General features: G+C 44.3%; 1 protein-coding gene across 13 annotated transcripts in view; it reads right to left on the bottom strand.

Annotated features, from left to right (window-relative positions):
• Window positions 1-983: 983 nt before the first annotated feature.
• CELF4 (CUGBP Elav-like family member 4) overlaps window positions 984-22,926 on the bottom strand; it is an 828,893-nt gene continuing 806,950 nt past the window's right edge. For 12 of the 13 annotated variants that reach the window (XM_079994929.1, XM_079994934.1, XM_079994939.1 and 9 more), the window contains exon 13: window positions 984-3,353. The gene's annotated coding sequence lies outside the window, so the exon portion shown is untranslated. Of the gene's footprint in view, window positions 3,354-5,973; window positions 6,062-22,926 lie in introns of all 13 variants that reach the window. The other variant, XR_013843354.1, reaches the window with a different exon arrangement.

Here is a 22,926-nt window from a genome sequence, read left to right as displayed (position 1 = left end):
TGATTTATACTCTGTTTTTTTGGTACACCTTTCTGCATTCTTTGAATGCGGAGTAAGGGAAAGGTAAAGGACCCCTGACAGTTAAGTCCAGTCGCGGACGACTCTGGGGTTGTGGCGCTCATCTCGCTTTACAGGCCGAGGGAGCCGGCGTTTGTCCGCAGACAGTTTTTCCGGGTCATGTGACCAGCATGACTAAGCCGCTTCTGGTGAAACCAGAGCAGTGCACGGAAACGCCATTTACCTTCCCGCCGGAGCGGTACCTATTTATCTACTTGCACTTTGACGTGCTTTTGAACTGCTAGATTGGCAGGAGCAGGGACCCAGCAAAGGGAGATAACTAGAGCATGCACCACTCTGGCGAGACAGTCTGCGGGCAGATAGGGTCTCAGCCTGCGTACTGGATGGAGCTGGTAGACAGCTGCCCTGGACACAAAATTAACTTGTGCCTCCATGGACAGCTGTGAGTCCAAAATGACTCCCAGGCTGCACACCTGGTACTTCAGGGGCGCAGTTACCCCGTTCAGGACCAGGGAGTTCTCCACACCCACCCGTCTCCTGTCCCCCCAAACTGTACTTCTGTCTTGTCAGGATTCAACCTCAATCCATTAGCCGCCATCCATCCTCCAACCACCTCCAGGCAATGTCTTGAATTTTGGACTTCTTCCTTTTCAGCATTAAGAAGCCCCCCAAGTCTGAAATCAAACAGCCGTCTTATGTTGGGTGAAGTAATATCTCTAATTTGTGTGTACTTTTTCTTGATCTCATCACCTACTAGGTTTAAGGTCAATGGCTGTGGAATACCAAGCAGGCATTAAATGAGACCGTGTCGCTAATTCAGTCCAGCGAGATATGTTTTATATCACAAAGGGATTTGTTCTGATACTCAAACAATGTATATTAATGAAATAGTCGAAAGCGATTCATTTGGTTCTCAGAGCAAACACATTAAGGGAGGGAAACCATTGAGAAGTAAAGCGTGTTGCTTCTTTTTTTAAACTGTGCTTTATTTAGGGCTAAGCTGGTAAGCGTCATTCAATAATTACAGAAGATTACAAGGAGTTTTAGGGAATTGAGAATCAGAGAGCAGTTGTATGGAACTGCAGAGTCATTTACACACCTAGATTAGGGGCTTGTTTCAGTGGTCTCATCCCAGCCAAACAACCAGAGAAGACCAGGGGGGTGTTTAGCCAGTATAAAGACTTCAAAATCAGGCCCAACAGGGAGAAAGACAGAGAACAGTTTCTTTAAAAAACAAAATAAGAAATCCCCCAAATCTGAACAAAAAAGGCAAACAATTATTCGTAAAAGAACAGTGTCGTTGTTCTCGGTACAATAAAATGGAGTAAAGGGAAAAAACCACACCCTTAAAAATCAAGTTTTAACACAGTGGAAATAAATTATAATAAATATGATATACTTTAAAATATATGTGTTCTTAAATAATTCATTGTTTCTATTTTTCTGATTCAGATTTTAAAGCAACTTTTTTTAAACTGCTCTAAAGTCATTTACCAAAGATAAATATCGTGCTTTCCTTAAATAGTTTTCCTTGATTTTTTTTCTCTATCATTACAATTAAAAGTCCTACAAAATATGCAAATTTATTTACAGAAAAACAGAGCCAGCATCTTTTATTTTTAAACATCCCCCTGTTTTTCAAAATTCCTTGTAAACAGTTTCAGAAATTCTTCAAAGAGATTGCATTTTTTGTAATTTTTTTTTGTTTTTGTGTTTTAAATATTTTTTTAAACGTTTTTTGTGGTGTTTTTTTTTTTAAGATTAAGGTTCTAGGCTAAACCCTGCTCCCCACCCCACCCCTGTCCTGAAGGGTTCTAGAGCAAATATGGAAGCTACTGAAGCGAAAGATGATTGGAGGTTGCTGGCGACAGCTTATGGAAATATGAAAGCGTCTTAGCTGTGGTTTTCTTTTTCCAGTTTATTTATTTTTTTCGTCAAGTTCGAACTAACTTCCGATAGTTTGCAAGAAGATAGCCGTCAAGTCCCCCGCCCCGCCCCCCTTTGCGTTGCCTACAGGAATTGAGAATTTTTTTTGTTTCGTTTGCTTATTAGTTTTATTTATTTATTACTAGCTGGAATGCTTGCAGTTTAAAAAGCTGCCAAGATCAGCCATCTTCTCCTTTGCCCCCCCCTTCCCCCCACCCCCAATAAGACACAGCTTCCAACAGCAGTTGGCTGAGAGCAGGAACTGATTTCATTCTAAACTCTACAAAAGTTACAGTTCTACAACATCTTTGTGGATTTTTTTTTTTTTTAGCATTAATGCTAACCTCTATGTATATTTTTTTTTGCTTTTTTATTTTTTTTATTTTTGCTTTTTATGTCATCTAATCCTTTCCCCCCTATTATATAGGTATTTTAAACTTTTTTTTCTTTTTTAAATTCTGTACAGCTATTTTAGGGCGGGTGGAGTCAGAAGCATTTACAAACTTGTGTTCTTTCTACTTTGCATCAGCCTTCTTGTCTTCGTCTTCTGCGCCATCATCATCATCATCATCATCATCATCACCATCACTTGCCAGTCCAGTGATCTGCTTATATATGTGGGTTTCTCCTTTTCCTTTGTCTGCTTTCCACAGATACCCACCTCAACCTTCCCCTTCTAAGCACTCAATCCATACATATTATACAGAAAACCATACGAAAGTTTCATAGACTCTTAATTAATGTATAACCAAAGATCCTCCCCAAGTATCAAAGAACTATTATCTTGCCATTTTTTTTAAAAGCGTTTAAGCGGTTTTTTTTTTTTTTTTAGTTTTTACATATTTCATATAATTGCTCTCAAAACCTGTTATAGGAACAGCTCATGAGAAAAGGAAAGAACTTCTGTAATTTACATACAGCTACAAGTCTGCGATAAAAAGTTATGTCCTTTGGTCCCTATATAGCTAAGGAATGACAGATAAAGATGCTTAGTGACTGGTGCCATGGGGTTTCCATAGCAACTGCATCCTTGGTGGCAAACAGGCACTCCTCTTGTCAGTATCAAGGTTTGCATTTCCTGTTTGGAGAAAAGCCGCTGTGGTAACATCAGTTTCACTGCAGAAATCCTAGACGATCTTGCTCCTGTCGTGATTTTGTCTGTGTTTTTTGTTGTTGTTGTTATTTATGTTTCTGTTTCAAGCTTATGTCCTTTCGAACCCAGCTGACGTGACTTTTCTTAAAGAAATGGTACAGTCTAAACAATCAGAAAGAGAGTAAGTCTGAAGTCTTCAGCTTGACTGATATTTGCTGATATGTTAAAGGTGTAATCCAACAGTTCTCGTTCCTATATATATTTATTTAATATATATATATATATTTCTCTAAATGTGGCCCATTCAGCTGATGCCCTAAAAAGAGATGAAGAAGATCATTGCAGATTTAACCAACACACGTTTACCAGTTAAGAAAAGAAAAGAAAAGAAAAAAAACCTCCACGAAATTAAACGAGGAAGAATGAAAGATAGAGAAAACTGACAAGGGAAGAGAAGTTCAAAAGTGTATACCTAAAAAGAAAAGAAAAAAAAGAGGAAATTTAGGAGAACACCTGTTTCGAAGACAACCTTGCTCTCATTGTGGGAACTAAATGCAAATTTGGTGAAGGGGTTCAAGATCAGATCCCTAAACTGCTTTGGAACAATTTGAGAACGTTAAGTAATCCGTCTCCCATAAGTGGTGCAAAGTCTTTCCGGTGTTATCCTAGCTCCTAACGGCCCCTGACTACAAGGAACGTCTGCTCATAATAAAATCTGAAATGTTTACTTCACTTAAGAAACAGCAACACTGTGCCATGATAATGTGCATTTGTACACAGCCTGCTTTCACATGGCCCCTCTTCCCCGTTCACTTCAGATTATGAGACAGCGCCAGATACTGCACCCTCACTGCAGACGGGTAGCTGCTGGAGATGCCATATTGAGTGTGCAAAGCTGTTCTCCAGAGAGTTCTGTGTCACGCACCTTGGTTGCCACAAAGCTTTGGATTGGGCTTCGGGGCTGCCATGATGCCTAGGCTCTGCTAAGTCCCACATTTCTGCATTTGCCAAATATCAGGGTGCTTCCACACTGTCAAACTATGGGAGCGCTCCCCCAAGTCACTCTCCATAGACTGAATTCAAGAAAGACCCATCTACAACCCAAAGAGAAGTGTGCTGTGAAGGGCTTTGTGGAAACTCTGGAATTACACGGACTTTCTCAGACGTAGCCATGTCTACCCTGCACACTGGAGGCTGGAAAAAGATACTATAATTGATCTATCTATCTATATCCATCTATCTATATCTATCTATCATCTATCTATCTATCTATCTATATCTATCTATCTATCTATCTATCTATCTATCTATCTATCTATATATCTATCTATCATCTATCTATCTATCATCTATCTATCTATCTATCTATCTATCTATCTATCTATCTATCATCATCTATAAGCAAAGTGACTTTCCTCTGTTTGACCATGACAGTTTAGAATTGCACCACCCCTTCCCCAAGCTTTCGTTTTTCTACCACGAATAGACAAGACTCTAATTTGGGCAGCTGGGCCTGTCATCGCCTGGTAACGCACACGTCCTCCTTAGCTTAATTTTGTGGGCCACTTATAGGAAAGCAAGGAGAAATTGTCCTTTTAAAAGTCCCCCCTCTCAACTTTCTGTGGGCAGCTAAGCTGCCAGGAAGATATTTTCTTTTGCAAATGGCAGAAAGAAACACTTTTTGCACAGGTGGCTTCAAAAAATAAAATGACTTGAAACCAACTTCCTCTCCTTCTCTCTCTGTGCAATAAAATAAACTAAAAATGTAAAGCTAACATTTCTTAAATATTTTTTTTTTAATCATGATCCAACTAAACTTGACATTTAAGGAGGATGCTTAATCATTACGGATTAGCTCTTATCTCTTGCTAGCAAGCAGGTTTCTCTTCTTATACACACTTGGTGATTTATTACATCAAGAAACTTAGAAACTGCAAAGCTCCCCTCTGGTGGGGAAGGTGTCATGCGTTATATCAAACCATGCTGGCAGGTTTCCGACACTGTTGATTGAACAAACAGCAAACCGTACACAGCAGTCTAAACAATTACAACACCGAAAATAATAAGAATAGAATAAGAAATAAAAAAAGGAAAACACTCATCTAGGACCCTTTTTCAGTTGTAAACAAACAAAAAGAAAAAATGCATTTTACTTTAGAATCAGGATTTTTTTCCCCTCTCCCCCAAATAACACCCCCCCTCCCCAGACAGGATGGATTTATTGAGAGTTATTGCGCTATGAGGCAAATTAGGAATTCTAATAAGGCACGTTAGAAGCCGCAGGTTTTATTTTCTAGCTTGCTTTGGAAGGTAGCTCTTTCCATTTGTAAAAACTGCTGCGATTAACTCTATGAATTTTTGAGAGGGATTTGAAATATCTCAAGGAAGAAAGAAAGAAAAAAGATCAATTGAAAAAGGCCCCCAATTATCCATTGAAAAAAAAGAAAACACAAGATTTTAGAGTGCAAGAATACCAATCACACATTTCCCCCCCTGCTTCCTTTTTTTTTTTTTAAAAAAAGCTAGGAATTATTCATACATTTATAACAATCCCCCGTTCCGCCCCCGAAAGAATTAAGAATTCACGTTTCCCCTCTTTCCGTGTGATAATCTAAAGAAGCAAAAACCGCTGAACGAGAAATCAAACAACAAAGAAACCACTGCAAGCACTAAAGGAAACGAACAAATAATAGGAAATAAAATAATAATAATAATAAAAAAATGAGCACAGCAATAAAAAACCGTGGCAGCACAAAAGTCAAGAAAGGCACATGTGATCATGACTGGCCAATCATCAACTGATACAACATCCAAGAAAAAATGCTTCAATCACGGCACCTCCACGAAACTTGACGGCATGTCATGCAACCAATTCTTAGCTTCGTTACATGGCGCCATCATGTCACACTTTCAACTTCGAGTTGATTTGAACTTACGGACTGGGGGACTGTATTCTCCACTTTCCTGTCATTACGTGAACTTTTTTCCTAGCTCAGCGCGAGACTGTGGTGGATTTGACTGGCTCTTGGTTGGTATTGTTGGAATTTGATTGAATGACAAAAGAAGAAAAGATTTTTTTTATATATATATCTTTGTATTTATATATAGTTTGGAAAAAAAAAAGGCGGGACGGTGGGAAGGAAAGATATAGATTAGAACGGCAAAAGAATTATGAAATCATAAGATATTTTTTTTGGAAAGAAAGGGGGATAAAAGAAATATAAGCACCAAAACACAGCATCGTTCCGAAAAGCTCTAATGAACACGCACAATTGAACGTAAAGAAGAAAAAAGAACCAGGAAACGGAATTAAGTAAATAAAACAGGGATGGAAGGAGCCTAGCAAGAGACACACCGACATATACAGACAGTTCGTGTGGGCACATAATAAACAGTGACCATTAACAGAACAATATGTCGTGGAAGCTAAAATAAGCATGCGTTGGATGGATGACAGCAGACGCCGGTAAGTTGGTTCGCAAAGTCTGGGAAAATATATTGGCTGCCAACCATCTCCTGTTGACCTAAAAGCAAACCTTCCCCAGCCGTTCCCATTTTTGCAGACCTCTACTGGATGGGATGGGCCTACTAAAAGACAAGGGGCCTTGTGTTGGCCAGAGACTTGATGTCTCTTTCCTCCAAAGCAGCAACATTCGAAATTTGCCAGGCGCAGTTTGCCCCTGGCTGTCAACCACTCGCGACCAAGTGACGATGCCTGGGCTACAGGATAGTGCCTGAGCCTGACATCTCCACTATCTGGAGATGGAGATCCTAGGATCTTGACTCTTTTCATACACTAGCAACACACCCAGTAGAATTCTATCTGTGATATTCTACCTACACAATCAGAACGAATTTCAGGAACCAAAACGTTGTATTGAAAAATGCAACTTTAGAGCTGTCTGGCCAGAAATGGCAACTAGACGTTCCATTTTGGCAGCTGTAACACTGGTTTAAGGAGCCATTTGGCGCCTAGCTTATATATCTCAGTTTCTAACACTGCTCCAAAGGTGCAAAGCAAGGATCGCCAACATGGTGCCCCAATGGAAAGCATGGACAACAATCAGGGATGGTGGGAATTGGAGTCCACTTGGAGCCCAACAACACCTGGAGAGTAAAGCAAATAAACAGGGAAGAAGGTGTGGTCGATGTGACTGAGCTGTTTGTCTGCCTGTTGAACGTAGGGCAGACATATGAATTCCAGCTACTGCTACAAGTCCCACGATCACGCAAAGGTACCCTTCCCCAAACCAACGATTCCATTTCCCCATAGGTTCTCTTCTGCATCAGTGTTTGGTTCCTACCCATGGCTTGCACCAATCTGAGATACTCCTCTCCACACACCCCACATCCCAGCTCACAAGTTCTCTGTTCCCTGGACATAAAAAGCAGGTTCGCTTATCAACACACCTGAAAAATAATCGGGAGAATTGCAAAAGAAAGTTTCTGAAAGTAAGCCAGGGTTGCTTCCCGCAAGACAATTTGAGAACGCTAAGAAGATCTCAGCTGGATTGATAGGAATTTGTCTAGCCCACTGCACCAGCCTGTCTCTAACTCTCTTTTAAACCCATCCAACTTCTTATATGAAGATCGCATCTGCGTAGGATACCCAGATGGGCCTAGCCAAGTTAAAAACACGATAAAACATCAAACATTAAAAACTTCCCTAAACAGGGCTGCCTTCAGGTGTGTCTTGGAGGGCTCATATGCCCCTAGATAAAATGTTTGAGGCTAAATGGGGAAAGTTTGGAGGTTATGAACTGGCTACTGTAACTCTCACAGACGAATTGGATGTTGTGCTGCATTGTCTCCTTCGCCTCAGTTGTGGAATGAGGTGATCAGGTGCAAAAAGGGCGTTTTAAAGACAGCTTTGCTGCAATGTTATTCCTTATGCTCGCACAGACTGTTTTTGCACTCTGTTCTTCTTTTTCCTGGGTGTTTTATCCTTCCTGCTTATTTATTTATTTTATTTCCTTGAATTTATATACTGGCCTACACCCGCAGGTCTCAGGGCGGTTCACAGAATGAAATCAAAATATAAAACCACAAAATACATAATCCAAATAAAAACAGCAACAACCCAATAACCTCCCTTCCAAACAAACAAACAAACAAACAAACAAACAAACAAAACCACAACACATTTTAAAAGGGCATAGGATGTCAATCAAATCAACCAAAGACCTGGTTAAAGAGGAATGCTTTTGCCTGGCACCTAAAGATGTATAATGAAGGCGCCAGGCGAACTTCCCGGGGGAGAGCGTTTCACAGATGAGGAGCCACTGCAGAGAAGGCCTCAAAAAATGGCACTGATATGGTATCTCCTATGTTTCCTAAGGATTCTTGCATGATGGTGGAATCCTTTATTCATGGAACCAGTATGCCTTTCTGCAACAGTTCTTGCTTTGTGTTTGTGGATCCTCCTCACTCCCTCCATTGATTTCCATAAAACCCAACACATTGCAATAATTCCATGACTCAAAAATAGGAATACTTCCAGAAGATGGGACCGAATCCAAACATCTCCCTCTGTGAGCAGAAGTAGGACTGTCTCTAAGATTGGACACCATGAGGCAATCGCCTCAGGCGGCAGTTGCTGTGGAGCAGGGTAGACCTCTGCCCAACCATTTTTGCCTGAGTTCCTGGCTGGAGGACGTGGCTGTGTATGCCACACAGCTTGGTCTCCACCCTTTAAACTAGCCTGTTGCCTTAGGTGTGGTGAAGGATACTACCCTGCAACCTGCGTCGTTGATGTACGAGTCAACTGGCCACCCATGTGGATGTGGAAGGGGACGCCATTTTGTCCTTTCCCTCGGGCAGCAAAATGTCCTGAACTGGGCCTGAGCGGAATACACCATTCTGCTCACGCTATGGCAGGAGCTGTAAATGTGCCCACGGGGACCAGTCTGCCTGTCGGTACCCACTACGGTGCCCATGAAACGCCTCGGTAAATATCCCCTCAAAAATTCACAACGCACAGGGGACAGTTTGCTCTTCATCTCAGTTCCTGTTTGAGTTGCCTCAGACTTGCCTGCATAGAACACATCCCCTTAAATGTGCCATAATTCAGAAAACTGAACCCACCCCTTCTATTTTGAACAGAGGAGGAGAGTTTTGCTCTGTGACTACATTGGGCTGGTTGGTGTAAATGCCTATCCCCATTTCTGTGGGGGGCAGCTGGTACAGGGTGGGGTCCCTTTTTTGGGTGGGGGGGGGGTCCTATCCCTTCCTCTCTTAGATGTTGCCGTCATGTTGTGTTACATCACAGACATCACATTATCCATATAGTTTTGTGCCACATAACCACAGAAGTCACTTTGTGTTATTCCACCCCTCCCACAACAACTACTTCACCCCCAAAGCTGCTTTCAGAGGATCAATATACCATATTGGGCAAGGACATTTCTGCTCAGAAGACCCAAGTAGAGGTGTTTACTTGAATAAAATATTGGGGGGGGGGGGGCGCTCAGGCAAGCCCCGCTGCACATAACTCATCACAAGACACATGCACACCATTTGAATGGCAACGTCCATCAACTTTGGGGGTCCCCTGAAATACTTTATCGGGGGCACGTGCGAAAGGACCTCGCTCCAAGGAGTTGGCTCCCAGAGCCCAAAAGCATCTTACCAGTAATGTTCTGCACTCAAACAACCTTACACCGAGTACTCAGGTACTTGGGAGGACTTTCTATGGGTTACAAGTCTGCCGCAGTTGCTTACATCTCTCCCCCAGTCCCCCTCCCCAAGCAAAACCCTCTCAAAACTAAGAGCATGTTCAGTATCTCTGAGCTAGGCCTGCCTGTGCGGAAACAAGCTAACTCTAATCTTTCAACACTCAATTAGCACGTTGGATATTTTATTATTATTTTTTGCCTGCAGCTTCAAATTACCTTCAAGGTGTATGGCTCAATTAACTAAAATTATTTCTTGACTCGTTTTTAATTGCACTAAAACTAGGATACACCTCCAGCTAGGAAGAGTAAGGTGAAAATTGGTGTCCCCATATGTTGAAGATTGATTGAAGCCTGCGATCACTCAATAAGCTTTCATAGGACTATTAATTATTAAACTTTTATTAATTTCTCCTTACATTTTTTTAAAAAAAGACATTCAAAGTCCCACTTCGTACGATGTTCCTGAAATTTAATAATTGCATCAGTAAAGCTGGGGTGCTTGTCTTAGAAACAATTTTGAGCACCTTTTGTAGGATATAAACATCAATGTGCAAGAATTTGTTTGCTGGAAAGTGGGCACATTCATGAGCATCTTTCACCTATTTTCAGCCTGCCAATTACCGGTATATATATATATATATATATATATATATATATATATATATGGGATCTCTAGCTGTCGGTAGTCGCCTGAGCTTGATATGAAACTCAAAGTCCAGAGATTTGCTGAAGAGGCTCACTTGTGGGTCAAATACAAAAACTCAGAAACATTAAAACTAAGGACAACATAAGCACAGGAGTAACGCAGGTGGCGCTGTGGGTTAAAGCCTCAGCGCCTAGGGCTTGCCGATCGAAAGGTCGGCGGTTCGAATCCCCGCGGTGTGGTGCGCTCCCGCTGCTCGGTCCCAGCGCCTGCCAACCTAGCAGTTCAAAAGCACCTCCGGGTGCAAGTAGATAAATAGGGACCGCTTACCAGCGGGAAGGTAAACGGCGTTTCCGTGTGCGGCTCTGGCTCTGGCTCTGGCCAGAGCAGCGATGTCACGCTGGCCACGTGACCCAGAAGTGTCTCCGGACAGCGCTGGCCCCTGGCCTCTTAAGTGAGATGGGCGCACAACCCCAGAGTCTGTCAAGACTGGCCCGTACGGGCAGGGGTACCTTTACCTTTTTAAACATAAATGGCAATTAAAATTGGCTTGTCCCATTCTTCCTCGGGTGAAGATAGCCACCACAACATATGCCGTTCTGATTATGGCAAGCAGGTCATGCCATCTAGGCTCCCCCAGCCCTATAGCCATGACACGATCCATTCTCTGTAATGGACTCCAAGTAGGAAATGATGGGTAGATGAATGGATGGATGGATGGAGGCAGGGACAACTCAGTCATTAGACAGAATTAGGACAATAGCCTCAGGTGGCACCAGGGGGCAGTAGCAGCAGATACCACCTCCCCAATTGTTCCACCTGAGCACCCTGACCATCGTCCTCAGTGGGAGATCAGAGCCATGTGTGCCACAATCTAGAGATGCGCCCGCCCAACCCCAAATTCTCCTGCTGCTGTCATGTGCAGCCTTCCCATTGGTGAAAGAAGGTTCAGCTGGCAATCCTGGCAGAATGGGGAGGGCACAATTTTGTCCCTGGAGGCAGCATGTCCTCCATGCTTACTAACCAGCATTGCCGCCTTGATACAACTATAACAAGAATACGGTCCAACACTTGCCAAATTAACACACCTGTGTCACGTTACCTGTGCAGAACCCTATTTCCCCGAGAGTAAGTTTCACTGAACACATGGGACTTGCTTCTGAAAAAACACATGCAGGATTGATCTATAAATGAAGAAAGGTTTACACACACCCCTCCCTCAACCTAGTGCCCTCCAGACATTTGGGACTACAACTTCCATCATGCTGCTGTCTGGTTTATGGAGTATGGTGATGATCCCACCAAACCAACCACTTCCATAGAGCCTTGGTAACCTCACGGCTCAATTTTTACGACACGTCCTATGGAGGACTACCATTGGGTCTAGAAGCTCCAGCTGGTACAAAACGCTGCAGCTCATCTGTTGGTGGGAACGGATTACCGCCAGCTCATGACACTGATATTTAAAAGATTGCACTGGCTGCTGATATGATATCTCAGGTTTGTTGTATTAATCCACAAGACCTTTAACAACGGCTAAGGGAGCTGGGCATGTTTAGCCTGGAGAAGAGGAGGTTAAGGGGTGATATGATAGCCATGTTCAAATATATAAAAGGATGTCACATAGAGGAGGGAGAAAGGTTGTTTTCTGCTGCTCCAGAGAAGCGGACACGGAGCAATGGCTCCAAACTACAAGAAAGAAGATTCCACCTAAACATTAGGAAGAACTTCCTGACAGTAAGAGCTGTTCGACAGTGGAATTTGCTGCCAAGGTGTGTGGTGGAGTCTCCTTCTTTGGAGGTCTTTAAGCAGAGGCTTGACAACCATATGTCAGGAGTGCTCTGATGGTGTTTCCTGCTTGGCAGGGGCTTGGACTCGATGGCCCTTGTGGTCTCTTCCAATTCTATGATTCTATGATTCTATGATTCTAACTTGGGGGCAGGATACTTTATGTCCCAGTCCAGTAACTGAGGTCTTTGGGGGAGTCCCTGCTACTGGTCCCCCATATCTTTTGTGTCCACTAGAAGTTTTGTGTCCACTAGAAGTTGTGTTTACAGTATCTTGGACCCAATTTTGTGGACTTCCCTCATGTCTGACATCAGACAGGATCCCATTCCCTGTTGAATTTCTGGCACCTATTACAGCACAGATCTTAAGTAAGTTTTCTTATTCTATGGTTAGTTTTTAAAAACGATTTCATCTTTATTGCATCCTCCTAACCCTACCATAGGGGACGCGGGTGGCGCTGTGGTTTAAGTCACAGAGCCTAGGGCTTGCCGATCAGAAGGTCGGCGGTTCGAATCCCCGCGACGGGGTGAGCTCCCGTTGCTCAGTCCCTGCTCCTGCCCACCTAGCAGTTCGAAAGCACGTCAAAGTGCAAGTAGATAAATAGGTACCGCTCCGGCGGGAAGGTAAAACAGCGTTTCCGTTCGCTGCTCTGGTTTGCCACAGGCGGCTTAGTCATGCTGGCCACATGACCCGGAAGCTGTACGCCGGCTCCCTCGGCCAGTAAAGCGAGATGAGCGCTGCAGCCCCAGAGTTGTCCGTGACTAGACCTAACTGTCAGGGGTCCCTTTACCTTTACCTAACCTTACCATACACCTCTAGGCTTTCAAGCCTCAATATAAAAATGGTGGAAATTAAATAAAGAAACAATGCTATACTTTTCAAATTCACCCACTCAGCTAACCATCATCATGTGTTGGTGTGATCAAGTGATGTATACCTGGAAGTGTGAACTGGACACTTTGCAACCCCAAATGCACATTTCATAAGCACAAGCCATAAATCTAATCTTTAAAAATAATCTTGCACATCTCGCTCCTCATATATGAATACTTTCAGATTTAGCACATGTCTAGTGGCGACAGGCAAATCAATTCTGCCTCCCTCTTGGAAACTAATCCCCAGCATTAGCACTAAAATAAATTCCCACCACCAGCATCTGGAAAAGGTTGCACTTCCTTGCAGGATGCCCATAGGTTCATCCTTGAAGATGGGACAGAAGCTACAGCTATTGCAGTTGGTGGAATGCTAAACGATGTGGCATATTGAAATCATAGGACACCAATCTAACAAGGCCTGCATTTGCAGCCTATGGATGACTTAGCCCAATACAAGATATTAACATACCCTCCAATATTTCTCTGATGAAAATAGGGACGTCCTATTTAATAATAATAATGATGATGATGTTACTAATTATACCACCCCCCCATCATGCTGGATTGCCACTCTGGGTGGCTTCTAACATATATAAAAACATAATAAATCATTAAACATTAAAAACTTCCCTATACAGGGCTGCCTTCAGACAGCTCAGGGGTCAGAGAACTCCATACCCTCCAACCTTCTCTGACGAAAATAGGGACGTCTAGGGACGTGGGTGGCGCTGTGGGTTAAACCACAGAGCCTAGGACTTGCTGATCAGAAGGTTGGCAGTTCGAATCCCCGCAATGGGGTGAACTCCTGTTGCTTGGTCCCTGCTTCTGCCAACCTAGCAGTTTGAAAGCATGTCAAAGTGCAAGTAGATAAATAGGTACTGCTCCGGCGGGAAGGGAAATGGCGTTTCCGTGTGCTGCTCTGGTTCACCAGAAGCGGCTTAGTCATGCTGGCCACATGACCCAGAAGCTGTACGCCGGCTACTCAGCCAATAAAGCAAGATGAGCGCAGCAACCCCAGAGTCGTCCGCAACTGGACCTAATGGTCAGGGGTCCCTTTACCTTTACCTAAGGAAAAGCAGGACATTCTGGGATCAACTCAGAAACCGGGTCAGCTTCTGTAAATCTGGGTCATCCCTGGAAAATAGGGACACATGGGGAGTCTGTATTAATGCTAACTTCTCAACGACGTAGGCCTTGAATGAGCACCCTTCCAGCGATGGGGCCTTACCTGTGAAGTTCAAGGAACCTTGCCTGGTGTCTACTCTTTTCTCATATCAAGGTCTTTCTGCATTTCGACGCTTTCTTAGCATCACTTTTAACTGTTATATATCCAGTGCTATTTTTCTAAAATAAAGAGGAGCAGAAGCTCACCATGAACTTCCCCCTTGTTCTCTTAGAATGGTAATGGCGCCTGCTCGAGAGGTACAGTGGTACCCGGGTTACAGACGCTTCAGGTTACATACACTTCAGGTTACAGACTCCGCTAACCCAGAAATAGTGCTTCAGGTTAAGAACTTTGCTTCAGGATGAGAACAGAAATTGTGCAGCGGTGGCATGGCAGCAGCGGAGGGCCCCATTAGCTAAAGTGGTGTCTCAGGTTAAGAACAGTTTCAGGTTAAGAACAGACCTCCAGAACGAATTAAGTTCTTAACCTGAGCTACCACTGTACTGGAGTTGAGCTCCTATGAGCTCAGGCTGAAACAAAGCCCTGCGTATACCCCCTTTTAAGTTTTCATTGATCCATACCGTTCTATTCTTGTTATTTAGATTTTTAAAAAAACCTTGCGTAAGCCATTGTCATGGGGTACAAATTTGAATCATAACCAAGCAAGCAAACACCTGCATGTGTCTAAATAGGTTCTGTGCCCAAATAGAGTCTGCAGGAATGCAGATGGTATCCTTGCATCCAAGACAGAAACTCTGGAAACTGATTAAAGAGGGTAGGAAGGGACAGGGGAGGGGGAATCACTTCACAGCCGGGCTGCCCTCAACAAGAAAAGGTGGCTGACACCATGCGCCGCTCTAATCAGCGCTGAAAGCTTATGAGGCCAAGGTCTGCCTCCTTCTCCATTACTCTTTCCTCTGTCTTTTCAGCTTTTTTCGCCTGTCTGCTTGGGACTTGAAGGGCTGCTCTTGTCAGCCCATACATATTAAAAACACCCCCCAGCATAAAAAAATCCCTAAAAACCACCCCCTCAAGTAATATACCCAATGAGGGAGATGGAATGGGATGAAAGGTGAACAAAGGCTCTACGAAACCAAAACCAAAGCAAAACAAAAAAACCAAGTGGGAGATTCAGCCACATCAAGGACTGGCTCATTAATCACAATCCAACAGACCAAGACTAAGGCTAACTTGAGGTTTTGAAAATACATATTGGGAGAGGTAGCTGGGAAACGGCCAAAGGCGTCACATGGCGTGGTTGCTCTGACGGGGAGATCAGAGGAGAATGCGAGCCATGTGCTCTGCAAGGCTCCCAATTGCTGCAGCTCAAGGAGAACTGCTCCCAGGGCATTTAAACAACCCTCACTTGGACCCTTTGTTATGTAGTGAAGTTTCACCCTGGGCCAGCAGGGGGATACTGTAGATAGTTTTCACTCAGGTCTGTAGATAGTTTTCACTCAGGTCCACGTCAGTTATTTTAGGCGGGAAACTCTGGGTTGTTGTTGCTACAATGTTGACAGCCGGCTGCCTATAAAAGCAGGCCGGCTGAGCTGTTTGCTGTTCAGTTCTGTCTAGCTTGCAAGTAAAGAGCTGCTCTGGAGAAATCGCTGTGTCGTCTGCTATGTTCGCCCACAACTTAACACCCTTCATCTGGTTTTTCTTATCAGTTATGAAGAGCCGAGTTTGGGGCAATCTTAGCTTTGGATGGAGGGGAGGTTGTACAGTGGTACCTCGGGTTACAGACGCTTCAGGTTACAGACGCTTCAGGTTACAGACTCCACTAACCCAGAAATAGTACCTCGGGTTAAGAACTTTGCTTCAGGATGAGAACAGAAATCGTGCTCCGGCAGTGTTGCGGCAGCAGGAGGCCCCATTAGCTAAAGTGGTGCTTCAGGTTAAGAACAGTTTCAGCTTAAGAACAGACCTCTGGAACGAATTAAGTACTTAACCCGAGGTACCACTGTAGTTCCTTCCTGTCCCTCCAATGCTAGGGTATCCTGTGTGGTGTAGTGGTTAAGAGCGGTAGGCTCGTAATCTGGGGAACCGGGTTCGCTTCCCCGCTCCTCCACATGCAGCTGCTGGGTGATCTTGGGCCAGTCACACTTCTCTGAAGTCTCTCAGCCTCACTCACCTCACAGAGTGTTTGTTGTGGGGGAGGAAGGAAAAGGAGAATGTGAGCCGCTTTGAGACTGCTTAGGGTAGTGATGAAGCGGGATATCAAACTCCTCTTAAAGGGGTACAGTGGGAGTGGCCTTTTTACCATTGGGGCCCAGGGCCAATCGTACTCCACCAAGCTCCATGAGGCTCCTCTTATTTGATGTAAGTCTTAGGAACTCCCGCTGCCAGATTGACCCATGCAGGTACTTCTGGCATGCGGGCCGGAAGTAAACAATTGCCCCATGCCTAAGCCAAACCTCTTGTGTCTTGTATTCAATAAAGGCATAGTCTGTTTCAAACCAAAGCCATTCTATGTTGTCCTTTTCCCTATTTGGTGGGCTGGGGGGCCAGAGGCGGCACAATGGCTTGGCCTGCAAGGAATGTCATGGGGCCTGAATCAAAAAGGATGGTGGGGGGGGGGGTCAATATCCCAGCAGAAGAAGTGGGAGACCATGGCATTTCAGGGGACAAGGGATGGAGGATATCAACAGTGTCTTTCCTTGCTATTTTCTTCCTTCACATTTCTAGGAGGGCAATGTTGTCTGCTCCTCTGGTATAAATGACAGCTGTCTTAAAAGGGCTCTACTTTGCTAATGATGCTCCCATACTAATGGCTCGATTTTATTTATTTATTTTAAAAAGGTACATTTCTATGCTGCCTTTCAGGACAGTAGATCACCCCCAACATCCTCAAACGGCTCACCGTATAAGATCACAGTGAGCGTGCTCACATATTGCATGCAATGAGCTGTGTGCCTGCATACACAACCGTTGTACATTCATACAGTTGTTCACACATCATGATCAGATTCACTGAGCCGCCTAAATCAAAAAAGTGTACACTCTTATGCTCATTTGTAACGTGTGAGCAAGCTTAATAAAACAACAAGTGCCATTAGAAACTGCACAATTAGAATCAATACATAATCCAGCTCCTTAAATGCAGGACGGATAAGCTGCAGATAATACACCCATATAAAACCATCGCAGCTCACCCTCTCGTGCCAAGCATGGGGTTGCTACAATATACTGCTACAAACTCCCCAATCTTAAGCTTTGCCAAAGGCCAGTTGGAAAATGAAAGCCAGATCAAGAGAGGAGGCAAACACAATTCTCATGGTGGCGGGGGGGGGGGGCATCCCTGAAAAAGCCCTCTCTCATGCACCTGCTACTATGGTTGTGGCAGGTGGCACTGGGGTCTAAACCACTGAGCTTCTTAGGTTTGCCTATTGTAAGGTTGGCAGTTTGAATCCCTGAAATGGAGTGATCTCCTGTTGCTCTGGTCCAGCTTCTGCCAACTTTGCAGTTCGAAAGCACACCAGCACAAGTAGACAAACAGGTACCACTGTGGCGTGAAGGTAAATGGCATTTCTGTCCGCTCTGGCACTCATCATGGTGTCCCGTTGTGTGAAGAATTGCAACACAATGTGCTGCGTGAAGAATTGCAAGAGGAATGTCTTCAGAGTGTTAAAACCAGGTGCTGGTTTTAACCTTTAAAGCCCTAAACAGCCTAGGACCCTCGTACCTACGGGACCGCCTCTCCTGGTATGTCCCACGGAGGACCTTACAGTCTTCAAATAAAAACATCTTGGAGATCTCGGGCCACAGGGAGGTTAGGCTGGCCTCAACCAGAGCCAGGGCTTTTTCGGCTGTGGCTCCGATCTGGTGGAATGCTGTCACAAGAGACTAGGGCCCTGTGGGACTTGACAACTTTCCGCAGGGCCTGCAAGACAGAGCTGTTCCACCAGGCCTTTGGCCAAGGCACAGCCTGACCCCCTCCTTCGGTAATCCTCACAGAAGTCTAGCCCAATGGTTGCCATTAATTTGATTTTGAATTGATTTTAGAATGAATTGGTTTTAGAAATTGATTGTGATTTTATGTAAACTGTGTTACTTTTATTGTTGTTAGCCGCTCTGAGCCTGGCTTCGGCTGAATTGATTTTTAAATGAATTGATTTTAGAATGCTGTGTTACTTTCATTATTGTTAGCTGCCCCAGTTTCAGCTGGGGAGGGTGGGATATAAATAAAAATTATTATTATTATTATTATTATTATTATTATTATTATTATTATTATTATTATTGGCAGCCCTACTTAGATAGCCTGGCGGCCATCTAGTCCAGAAGCAACTAGGGACTGAGTAACAGAGGCAAAGCTACTGCCTCCGAGACAGGACAGCATCTGATTTGGCAATGCTTCTTTGAGGAGGCTCACTCATTTGTTCCTTCCCAGAGAAGCATTTTCCCATCCATCCTGACCTGGGAATTTTTCGTCCTGGTACAGGACAGATCAGGAAAAACTGCTAACATCCTCGCTCCCCCTCGTCCTGGTACAGGACAGATCAGGAAAAACTGCTAACATCCTCGCTCCCCCCCACCCCCAACGCCTGGTCCACCCCTGCACTGACAGATTTTGAGAAACGAGGGCTTTGTCTGCTGTATGGACCTTTTTGATGGATTCCACCTCAGCCAAACGAAATTAAGATTTCAGCAAACAAGCCCCACTTCTGCGGTGGCGGCAGAACAAATGACGGCTGATAATTGCCAGCTCCTTTTGCTTATTCTTTGCTCTGCTCACTCCATCAGTCTCTCCAGATTATATTTTCAGCTGAGTTTAATGAACGTCATTTATTAAACTAACACCAGGGTTCTGCTCTGGCCTCAGACAGATGTGTTCGCTAATATGAATCATTCCTTTAAATTGGATTATTCTGATTGAGAACAGATCCCCGCCACTCCATGGAACGCAAACAAACGGGGCTCACTCTCCTCCGGTTGTGACAGTAATCAGGTTGTGCTCATTAAAAGCCCATCCTGGTGCCATTCACATCTGGGGCTGGAAGGGGAGCGACAATACCATTTTCCTGTTGATACCCCAGGTACAAAATAGAATCAGTGCAGCAAATTCATTTTTATCCCCTTTCAGAGGCAGAGGGCAAAACAGCAAAGCTCACCCAGCTTAGGGACACATCTTGGCTTTCAGATGCATGGCCAATGGACATAGTCAATTGCTTTCATGTCCTGCTTTGTCACCACAATAGTTACTATTCCAGTGTTTAACAAGGCGGCAAATGTGTGCCCTGGGTTCCAGTGGGTTGACTCCAAGGGAAAGAGACAGTGCTGAGGAGCAGGAAAAGTTCCACATGCAGACCTACTGATTCACTCATCTGCACCTTGTGACATTTTATGCAAAAGTTTGACTTGTTCGCCCATCTGGGATTGAGGGGGAAATAACTAAATGGTCTTATGCCATGACTTCATCACTGCCTGTCTCCCTGCTCCGAAGTAGCATTTCCACCCTCAAACTACACCCCACCTCTTGCCCATGCAATGCTCCAGTCATTGACCCCCGCCCCCACAAGGGAGAAAAAAAAATTCTCAATTTTTGCAAGGGCAAAGTTAATTGTCACTATTGATCACCCAACATTCCCTACTTTTTTAAAAATGATGAAATTCTCTGCCTTAAAAATCATGTCTTACCATGCTTAAAACTGCAAGCCTAAATACACTCATTAGGGAAAAAGTCATAAAGTTTTTTGGGGTTTTTTTTGGTAACATTCACAAATTGGTGCTGAAATGGGGAAAATGGAAAAATAAAAACCCACACTGAGAGATTCAGCCATCCCTAGGAAAGAGTATAGGAGAGAGCTTTTATTGACATATCTCAGCGGAGTGCCTTTATGCATTGACTGAGGCTGAGGTCTGTTGTTCATTTAATCAGCTGTTCGGAGGAAATTGTATGTCTTGTCATCAGGGATGTCATCATAAGTGCTATCCTGTGGCAGCTGATCAAGCAGCTTATGCTTAGGACCCTCAAAGGAAAAAACAGCATTAAAAAGGTTGCAGGGCCTTTACACTGGTGGTACCACAGTGTTACACAAGCGTCTCCCTGCTGAAATACAAGAGTCCCCCATGGGTGCTATTCAATACTAGCCCTAATCAGAGTAGATCTATTGAAGCTAATCTAATATAATACAGTCATTCTGTGGGTTAAAATTGCTTCAGGTTGAGCATTTTTGGGTTACGCCCCACGGCGACCCAGAAGTAATGGAATGCGTTACTTTCGGGTTTCGTCGCTTGCGCAGACGCTCAAAATGACATCATGCGCATGCGCAGAAGCGACGAATCATGACCCGCGCATGCACAGGCGCGGGTTGCGTTCTGCTCTGGATGCGAACGGGACTCCGGAACGGATCCCGTTCGTATCCAGAGGTACCACTGTATATAGCTTGGGCCCAGACTATCTGAAAGATTGCATCTCCCTTTACAAACCTGCCCAGGTGCTAAGATCCTCAGATAAGCACCTTCTCTCACTCTCATCATCTTCAGAGGCATGGTTGGTGATGACATGAGAGAGAGAGAGCGCTTCTCCCAAATTTTGGAAAGAGCGTTTAGATGGGCTCTCTTTGTTATCTTTCTGCTAGCAGGCTTGATACCTTCCTATTTAGACAGCCCTTTGAAAATTAGGTGCTATCAGGGCAATCAGTATTTTAATGCTGGCTCTAAATGTGTTTTATTGTATTTTTATAGTTTCAAACTAGTTGGTTCTAATTACTTTGTATTTTAAAACGAAGGTTTTTGAATGTTGTGAACTGCCTTGAATGAATCCCAACTTGGGAGAAAAATATATTCAGTCAATCAATCAATCAATCAATCAATCAATCAATCTACATGGCTCACTTAGGTTTATTGATTTCAGTTGGTGTACTCTGAGTAGGACATAGTTAAACACAACCTCATCAGCACTGGTACTCTGCCAGTTCTTGAAGACACACCTATTTAGCGTTCCCCTGATCTCCTGACTTCAATTGTTCTAATTGCCATTTTACCTCCTTTGATTGCTATAATTGTTTAAATGGATTTGTTTTATTGAGCATGTTGACTGGGGATCCTTAATGTTTTGACCATAGAATCATAGAAGTAGAAGGGATCCGATGGTCATCTAGTCTGACCCCTTGCAATGCAGGAATCTCAGCTAAAAGCATCCATGGCAGATGGCCATCGAACCTCTGCTTATAAACCTCCAAGGAAAGAGAGTCCACCACCTTCCGAGGGAGCCCGTTTCACTGCCAAACAGCTCTTACTGTCAGAATCTCCTTTCTTGAAGCCATGGGTTCGAGTCCTACCCTCCAGAGCAGGAGAAAACAAGCATATGCCCTCTTCCATGTGACAACCCTTAAGATATTTGAAGATGGCTAACATATCCCCTCTGATGAAATTGTTTTCTTGAGTATTTTTAATGATTTGCACACATATATATATTATAACACGAAGGGACGCGGGTGGCGCTGTGGGTTAAACCACAGAGCCTAGGGCTTGCCGATCAGAAGGTCAGCAATTCGAATCCCCGCGACGGGGTGAGCTCCCGTTGCTCGGTCCCTGCTCCTGCCAACCTAGCAGTTCGAAAGCACGTCAAAGTGCAAGTAGATAAATAGGTACCACTCTGGCGGGAAGGCAAACGGCGTTTCCGTGCACTGTTCTGGTTTGCCAGAAAGCGGCTTAGTCATGCTGGCCACATGACCCGGAAGCTGTACGCCAGCTCTCTCGGCCAGTAAAGCGAGATGACTGCCGCAACCCCAGAGTTGTCCGCGACTGGACCTAATGGTCAGGGGTCCCTTTACCTTTATAACACAAAACTGGTGTATATTTGCGAACCACTTAGAGGGCGCCTTCACAGTGAATTAAGCGGTGCATAAGTACCTGAACAAATAACCATAAATGCTGCATAATGTGACTCGAGTGCTGAAGTCCTTCTTAGCCGTGGCGCAACTGGCAGAGAATCTGCTCATTTCCCCTGCACTGAAACCCTCACGCATGTCCCTAACAACCACAACAGCAGCACAAGCGCTGACATTTTACTTGGACAGGCTGTAAGCAGGAGTGATGGAAGACCCTTTCCCCACCACTCCTTTCCCCCGCTCAGAACAACCCTCTCCATGATGATTCCCCCTGCTTTGGTTTGCCTGTAGCTTTTCAGCCATGGGTGTAAAAGCAGTTTGGGAAGTGGGATTTTGATCTGTTGGAGGGAAAGAGTTAAGCAGCCTCTTCCAGTGATGGTTTAGAATGGCAGAACAACACCTACGAAGTACCGTATTTTTCGCTCCATAAGACACACTTTTTTCTTCCTAAAAAGTAAGGGGAAATGTCTGTGCGTCTTATGGAGCAAATGCGTGGTCCCTGGAGCTGAATTGCCCAGGGGCGAAAAACAGATCATGCTTTTTTTTTTTTTTTTTTTGAAAGAGGGAAGTGGATGTTGAAACAAAGCTGCTGGTCGTTTGTCGATCAGGGAGAGAGATAAGGGACACTAGAGATAAAGGAGGCTGCCTGGGACGGGGGAGGTAAAGACAGAAAACTTGCAAGGAGAGGAGACAGGAAGACTAAAGCAATGAGGAGAGAAATTAGAAGAAAAGGAGGGGCAAAAAACTGCTCCAGCTAAGGAAAAGACACTAAGGCGAACAAGAGGGAAGGGAGTGTTGAAAGGAAGCAGCTGATCAGTGGGATCGGGAGAGAGATAAGGGACGCTAGCAGAGGCTGCCTGGGAGGGGGGAGGTAAAAGCCCATGGATCCTCAGGATTTTTACATTGGGT

The sequence above is a fragment of the Podarcis cretensis genome (assembly GCF_951804945.1).
Source record: "Podarcis cretensis genome assembly, chromosome: 11".
Classification (NCBI taxonomy): Eukaryota; Metazoa; Chordata; class Lepidosauria; order Squamata; family Lacertidae; genus Podarcis; species Podarcis cretensis.
This window is presented reverse-complemented; position numbering and strand designations above follow the sequence as displayed.